The 8,489-nt window shown below is 39.5% G+C and overlaps 1 protein-coding gene across 2 annotated transcripts in view; it reads right to left on the bottom strand.

Moving 5' to 3' along the window:
* Window positions 1–6,500, bottom strand: part of LOC126384670 (glucose-6-phosphate exchanger SLC37A4-like) — a 67,324-nt gene extending 60,824 nt beyond the window's left edge. The window contains exon 1 of one of the 2 annotated variants that reach the window (XM_050035846.1): window positions 6,345–6,500. The gene's annotated coding sequence lies outside the window, so the exon portion shown is untranslated. The remainder of the gene's footprint in view (window positions 1–6,344) is intronic. The other variant, XM_050035856.1, reaches the window with a different exon arrangement.
* Between the last annotated feature and the right edge of the window lie 1,989 nt (window positions 6,501–8,489).

Below are 8,489 nucleotides of genomic sequence, written 5' to 3'. Positions count from 1 at the left end.
GATTACTTACTAGGTCAAAAAAGTCTTGCCATATTACACCCATACTCGCCTCCTTGCACTGGCTACCCATCCCGTTCAGAATCCAGTACAAGGTGCTGCTGCTCACTTTCAAAGCCATTCACGGCCAAGCCCCCAGTTACATCTGCGACCTCATTCACCACCACACCCCCAGCCGGTCCTTGAGATCATCTGACCTAGGCCTCCTGTCAGTGCCTCGGACCCGGCTAAAGACAAAGGGGGACCGGTCCTTTGGGGCAGTGGCCCCTAGGCTTTGGAATGCACTCCCCCTGGGTCTGAGATCTGCCCTGTCAGTAAATAGTTTCAAGGGTCAGTTAAAGACTCACCTGTACAGACTAGCTTTTGAGTGTTAGGCCGTATCCATTGTTTTATTTGCCGCTTTCTGTTGTCTCTCAGCTTGTCTACGTCATTTCCTCTGGCTTTGCAGTGCCATGTGATCATGTTCTATTGTTATTTTTATCTATTTATGTATTTTATGCTTCTACATGCACTGACCTTGCATTGCCATATGCCTGTGTGTATGTTTTTTCTACAATTTTTTGATCAAGATTTGTCTTTTAATTCTCATTTAAAACAAACCTCACGGACTGCATTTTTTCATCTGCGTAATATTGCGAAAATTAGGCCTATCCTGACCCGAAAAGATGCAGAAAAATTGGTCCACGCTTTTGTTACCTCAAGGCTGGATTACTGTAACTCTCTATTATCAGGTAGCTCTAGTAAGTCCTTAAAAACTCTCCAGCTAATTCAGAATGCAGCAGCACGTGTACTAACAGGAACTAAGAAACGTGATCATATTTCTCCTGTTTTAGCTTCTCTGCACTGGCTCCCTGTGAAATCCAGAATTGAATATAAAATCCTACTGTTAACTTATAAAGCTCTAAATGGTCAAGCTCCGTCATATCTTAGAGAGCTCATAGTGCCTTATATCCCACCAGAACTCTGCGCTCTGAGAACGCAGGGTTACTCGTGGTCCCTAAAGTTAGCAAAAGTAGATCAGGAGCCAGAGCCTTCAGCTACCAGGCTCCTCTCCTGTGGAATCATCTTCCTGTTACGGTCCGGGAGGCAGACACCGTCTCCACATTTAAGACTAGACTTAAGACTTTCCTCTTTGATAAAGCTTATAGTTGGGGCTTGCCCTGTACCAGCCCCTAGTTAGGCTGATTTAGGCCTATAATACACCGGGCACCTTCTCTCCTTCTCTCTCTCTCTCTCTCTCTCTCTCTCTCTCGTATCCTATTACTGCATCTTGCTAACTCGGCCATTCTGGATGTCACTAACTCAGCTTCTTCTCCGGAGCCTTTGTGCTCCACTGTCTCTCAGATTAACTCATATCGCTGCGGTGCCTGGATAGCGTGACGTGTGTGGTTGTGCTGCTGCCGTGGTCCTGCCAGATGCCTCCTGCTGCTGCTGCCATCATTAGTCACTAGTCATACTTCTACTGTTATTACACATGATTACTGTCACACATGTATACTGCCAGATATTAATATATACTTTCAACATATTGTACCACAGTAGCCAGAACTATAACTATAATATTATTACTTTCATTAATGTTGTTGTAAGCTACTGTCATTACCGTCTGTCCTGCATCTCTCTCTCTCTCTCTTTCCTTCCCTCTCTCTCTCTCTGTCTCTCTTTCTGTCTCATTGTGTCATACGGATTACTGTTAATTTATTATGCTGATCTGTTCTGTACGACATCTATTGCACGTCTGTCCGTCCTGGAAGAGGAATCCCTCCTCAGTTGCTCTTCCTGAGGTTTCTACCGTTTTTTCCCCCGTTAAAAGGTTTTTTTTGGGGAGTTTTTCCTTATCCGCTGTGAGGGTCCAAAGGACAGAGGGATGTTGTATGCTGTAAAGCCCTGTGAGGCAAATTGTGATTTGTGATATTGGGCTTTATAAATAAAATTGATTGAATTGATTGATACTATACAGTTTATACTATACTGTACTATTACTACTATTATTACTGGTTTATTCACCATCTTTGCCCTGACGTCTTGGTGTCCTTCTGCTTCTTCCTCTTCTTTTGTAACCTTGTGTGTATTGGCGGTTAATACAGCATTAACGCCACCTAGTGGATTAGAAGCACATTACACCTATAATGGGCTTTTATTGGGAAAAATAGCTCAAATGCGACCCCCAGTGGTAAAATTAGGTATATAATTTGATATGTCAGTTCTGTTAGATATTTGGCTTTAAATCAAACCGGCTGGAAAATTTTCAAACTGGCACAAGCCTGTATGTTGTGACCAGTAGGTCTATTTTTTCTTGCAGTGTTAGTAATTGAAGTAGATATGAGTTGTGGAGAGAAAAATGGTAAATGAATGCTATGCCGACACCTGTGTGTGTGTGTGTGTGTGTGTGTGTGTGTGTGTGTGTGTGTGTGTTTGTGTTTGCGTGCATATGTGTGCGTGCAAGCGCTCCTGCTCACACTTCATGCCACCCCTGCAAAAGTCAGTGCCCCACTGGGGCCACCCCTATCAAAAATGTCTAGGCACACCCCTGATTAAGACAATTTATTGTCATTTTATCTATTATGTGATTTCTGTGTTAAGAATCTATTAAAAATACATGGAATTTAGTATCCTAATCCAAAACAATATTTTGCTTTTTATTTATAGGTGCATTTAGGGTAGAAATCCACCATTACAATATTGTTTTTTAATGTTTGGAATATAATTGGGTTCTGAACGGGCTATGATGGGCAGAGCAAAAAGTCAAAAACCACTGTTCCTTGATCTTGCAAGAAAAGCCAAGTGTAGGGATGTGCCATTTCATATCCCTCACAATAATATCAGTATAATTTTTAACATGACATGAAAAATTCATATCTTGAAACTCATGATATTTCGACTTGTTGACATATTGATGTCATACTGTCACGCACGGCAACAACAAGCATGGCTAAAAGCAAAATTATTACTGACTCCACAGTGGTTTCCAAAAAGGGGAGCGGCATCAGTGGTGTAGAATAAATGGTGGCATCCTGAATGTTTTATGAACCAGCCCCGGACTTCTCAGACTCTTTTAGAGACTTACCGCTCAGAGGGAACTCATTCAATTGCTCCTCTGGCAGCAGCATAGCGTCTCTACCTCTCCTCTCTCGCCATGTGCACACAAGAGTCATGTTGTCAACTGATTTTGTCATAAACCTTTAGTGATGTAAACCTACGTAACGCTCGTGGCTCAACAAAAAACTACATATATGTGAATGTGCAATTGTCATGGTAACATAACACGCTGTAACAGGTTACAGTGGGATGATTAGAGGAAAAAATGGCAGAACATAAAGGTCCAGGTGGAAAAAAAAACAACTCAATCATTTAAGATTTAGCTAAAAGAGAAGGAAATTACCTGTTGACATATATATATATATATATAGATCCCAAGGTCCATTTCTTTGAATTTCGGAACTGTTTAAATGTGGAATTTGTGGTAGATTTTATTTTGTTGTACAGAATCTGACTCTCAGTTAATGTTGTTGTTGACAAACTAAAGAAATTAGATATGAATATTTGTGGGCAAACTGTTAGTTTAAACTGTTAAAGTTATATCACTTATTTTGAAGCAATTCTATGTTCTTAAATTAATAGTAAAATATTATTTTACCAATTTGTTATATCATCAAGAATATCATTATCGCAAAAATACCCTGAAATATTGTGATATTATTTTAGGACCATATCGCCCACACCTAGCCATGTAGCGCATTTACTTTCTCCTGGTAATAAGAGTTCTGCAGCTAAAATAGGCTGTGCCAACAAAACTGTTTGTAGAGTGTTGCATTTTATTACATGTTTGACTTTTGTTCAAAAAGATTTCACAGTAGACTTTACTTTTTATGGGAAAGTGTTTTGAGTGAGTAATTAATGCATTCAGGTAGGGCTGGGCGATCATACAATCTCAATTTGGGATCGCGATAAAATTTTGATCAATCTCAATTATCAGCATGGCACGTTTTGAATCAATATCATATGGCAAGAGTAAGCGTGACAACAGCATATCAGAGTCTCCCGGCTACCATATGTCATGCAGGCAGGACACGCCCACTTCTCATTGTAAGCGTGGCTACAGTTGTAACGGGAGGTAAACAGAGAGAGAAGTTGAAGAGAGAAGTTGGAAAAAGGAGAAAAAATGAGTGAAACTGAAGTCGAGGATGGCGAAAATAATGCAGAACGTGAAAGCGACATCACTATATCATCCGGAAACGAAGATATTGTTGAAAAAAAGGTAACGCGACGTCAGTTGTGTGGAAGTGGTTTGGATACCTCAAAAGTCACGAGGAGCAGATGAAGCCGGTCTGCAAAATATGCTGGCGGTTGGTACCAACCAGGTCGGGAAACACCACAAACCTTTTCCATCACCTGAGACGGCACCATCCCAGTGACCACACAGAGAGTCTAACTCAAGTTGCCCCGGCTCCACACACACAGCCTAGCAAGTAACCTCTTCGTCTGCTGTTAGCGTCGCTAGCGGCAGCTTAGCAGAACAACAGTCTATCCAGTTGTGTTTTGCAGCCACAGAGGGTATACCCCACATTTTTACTTAGTATATTTTTGTACTGCCTCAACAGACATTTGAGATTATTATTATTTAATAAGTGATTTTTAAGTTGTTTAAATACGTTGTTTACAAAATCAAAAAATGTAAAATATAGTGAAAACTGACTATTCACTTAGTTTGCACTTGTTTGAAAACATAATTATATGATTCTGTAAAAGCTTAAGAGTGCTGCTCTCAATTTTCTTTTGCCAGTTGTGGGCCCTGCTGCTCTCTTGACCTGTGGAGGGCAATTCATTCATACAATGTGAGAGTGTAATGTGAATCCTATGTCTGCATGAAGACCTTAAAAACATTTTGTTCTCAATATTGGAAAAGCATATTATTTAGTGTTTCATGTTATTAAACTTTTATTGTTAAGTTTCAATGAATCTCTTGTTTCTTCAAACTCCAATCAGGATGCTCCCCGAACTGGCAGAATCAGCAAAAACTACATATTGTGATAAAAATCAAGATCGATCAATATGAAAAAATATATCGTGATAACATTTTTTGCCATATCGTCCAGCCCTACATTCAGGTAAATTGAGACAAATAAATTAAGCTGACATGCAGCATTTTCCTGAAGATAAAATTGCAGGATTTTAGGCTCCCAGGCACCATAAAATCACGACTTGCTGTTGTGTGCCATCCTGCCATACAACAGACATTTTACTATTTTTGTCACTTTAAAATACTAAAGATGATGTAGTGAGTTCATGTCAGACACAGTAGTCCAGAATTAGCCATAATTGTTACACATTCTAGACAACGTGGCAGCAACAAAACAATCAGCTAGAAGACTGGAAAAGCATGGCAGAAAAGATGGACTGTTTTTTAAATGAATAGCTACAAGTTACATGATTCTTTTAAAATTAATGTCTGAACTAATACATGGATTTAACAATTTAAAAAACAAACATGAAAGTCCCATTTTTACCTCACCAGCTGTCCCATTTCACCTGAACATGTCATCAATGCGAAGTAGGGGTTCTTAATGTGTTTGAAGGTCCAAAGTATTTTACTTGACAACATATTTTCTTTACAGAAATATAGGCTAATAGAAAAACGTAACAATTTCTAAAAGTAAAACTGAAGGTAGCCTTCAGAGTTTTTGGTGGTTTTCTTTGTTATCTACAAGGGAGTATCCCACATTACCTGACTTCACCCTACACTAAGGCAAATTTCTTGAATGTGAAAAACTACTTGGCAATAAGGATCGTGTTACTTTAAGTGCCTGGAGCATCTGGTTTGGAAGTCTCCAGTCAGCAGCCCTGAAAATATCAGGTGTCTCTTACAGTGTTAAAATAGAAGACGGACGTGGTTGTAGGCCTAGTCTTATTTTAGAAATATAAAAGTTACAGAGGAAGTCCGAGGACCTCATATGACCGCTAAGTATCGTTTCCAGACATCAGTCAGCCAAAGGTTTTCTCTGCGTCGCGGTGACAAGATCTATATTCACTAAGGTTACATATACACTGGATGTAGCTAAACTTTACTACTGTCTGAGGTGGGACTCTGACAGATAGAGGCCGTGATGACACACATGTAGTACAGATGGTAATGGACTGAGAAACTCACTGAACAGGACTAGCGTTGATTCAAAATCCCCCCACTAAGTTAACGTTACTCGTGGCGAACTGATTTGTCGGGCGGATCCTTCCAGCCTACATATGACCACATGTCGACATAACACACCCTGATGCTAGGTGCCGCCTGACACCGCGCCTTATCATCTCACTGCAACACTGAATAATGAATTGTCCGAAAAGCTGGTTACCTTTCATTCGCGTCCCTCTCGCTGACCTCAAGGACGACGCGCGTTCATGAATCTGCAGCCCTTGAGCGCGTCACCGTGACACACTACGTAGGCAATACGCAGAGGCTACGCCATAGCCTACGCAACTAACCTACGCCGGTGTGAGCATAGTTGTGGAGAGTGTGCGTCTATAGTGTGGCCCAGTGACCAACAAGGTTCTCAAGGTGACCTAAAATTAGAATTAAAACTGCACATGAAAGCGGTTTTGGCCTTTTCATTGATTGTTGTGTTTTCATTGAGAAGCATATGACGACTCCAGAACAATGTCATAAGATAAGATAAACTTTATTGATCTTATACTGGGGAAATTCACATGTCACAGCAGTTGAAAGCACAGATAGAAAGTGGAGAGTGACAATGTAGGCTATACTTAAAAAAAAAAATTAAAAATAGAAAATATGTATATACAGTAGGCCTATATGTATATTATAGCTATAAATATATGTACATATTTCTGTATTAAAATATAAAAAAAAAATCTGTATAGAAAAAAGTAAGGCACTAAAAACTGTACACACAAGATTATTTACTTTATACACACTATATACACAATGGATGCGGAATATTGCACAGAGTATGTAAATTGCACATGTAAATTGTCTTCTTAGCAGCGATGATCTTATACAGTGTTACATATGAGATAACGTAATGAAATTCTTAAAATACTATAAGTAGATAAAGTGAGGCAGTAACCAATTTTTAACCCATTCAGAACCCAGTTATGTTCCAACCACACAATGATGAAGATTCTTAAAACAGAAATCACCTTATCTATCTTAACCTTCTTTCAACAAAGAAAACATGAGATTATTTATTTTTCATAAATGGTTAATGATGCCTTTAAAAACATTTTGCACTGTGTTCATCATCACAACTCAAAATATCCATAATTCCTAAAGTATCTCCAGAAAACAGTATGTTGTAAACCTCCTGAGATGAATAGGATGCATTATAAGCTAATTGTTTAGTTAGAAAATCAAAAACAGTATTCCCCTGTTTAAACTGTTTTTCCCTTATTCATTGTCCAGTGACACTGAGATCCACCGTCCATTCTAATGGACTGATATTTCGGAAAAAATCCAAAGTAAAAGCCATATATCTTTCAAATGATATTTTGACATGGATCAGTAATATAACATCTCATGCTTACTTAAAACACAGTTTAAACACAAATTCTGTTTTTAAAATTATGATTAATAGACTGAGAGGTGCCTTGTGCTTCCTCCTTGCCTCACAGCCGGCCATGCTTATTAAAAAAGGGGCGTGGCACTACTGCAGTCCACTTTAGGTAATGTGGAACACTGTGATTGGTTGGATTGGAACATCCCATTAGATAACTGTGTGTTCCAATACTCAAACTACCATTCTATATAGTATGCCAGAAAAGATTTAGTATGTTCCAATACGTAGTGTTAAATACAGTAGGCCAAAATTACCAAGATTTTCTACTACATCTGGTCAGATTTTGCAGTATGCAAGCAAGCATGCTTTTCTGGCTATTCTGACCCCCAATCCTCTGCACAGCAGACAATATGTCACACCAACTGAGCCGCAAACAGATGACAACTTGAAAGCTCAATGACAGCATGTTCCCAGCTGTTTGACAGCTGTCATAGGTGGCAATGACGGATGACAGCGCATTCAAGTAATGGTTGACCAGTCAAATAGTAATATTAGGAATATTAATTAAGTCAACAAAATAATCATAAATATTACAAACAACAAAAGGACATAACTATAAAAAGTGTGTGGCTCTACCGCTCAGACGCAGAACGGGTTGTCCACCAATCGGAAGATCGACGGCTCGATCCCTGGCTCCTCCAGCCTGCATATTGAAGTATCCTTGGGCAAGATACTGAACCCCAAATTGCTCCCGATGGCTGTTCCATCAGAGTGTTGTCACGAACCGGGCCGCACGGCCATGACAAAGAGGGAGACACATACACAAGGAAAGCCAATTAAAGGACTTTATTTACTGAAGAATAAACATAAGAAAAAGAACCTAACTAAACATGGCGTTTGCAATCAGTAAAGTCAGTGGTGTAGGTGAGGGCATGAGTGAAACAATGTATGTGTGTGATGTTGTAGGGTGTAGAAACTAAGNAG

Source organism: Epinephelus moara, chromosome 3 (genome assembly GCF_006386435.1).
Source record: "Epinephelus moara isolate mb chromosome 3, YSFRI_EMoa_1.0, whole genome shotgun sequence".
Taxonomy (NCBI): Eukaryota; Metazoa; Chordata; class Actinopteri; order Perciformes; family Serranidae; genus Epinephelus; species Epinephelus moara.
Note: the sequence above shows the minus strand (reverse complement) of the source record. Positions and strands in the feature narration are given on the sequence as shown.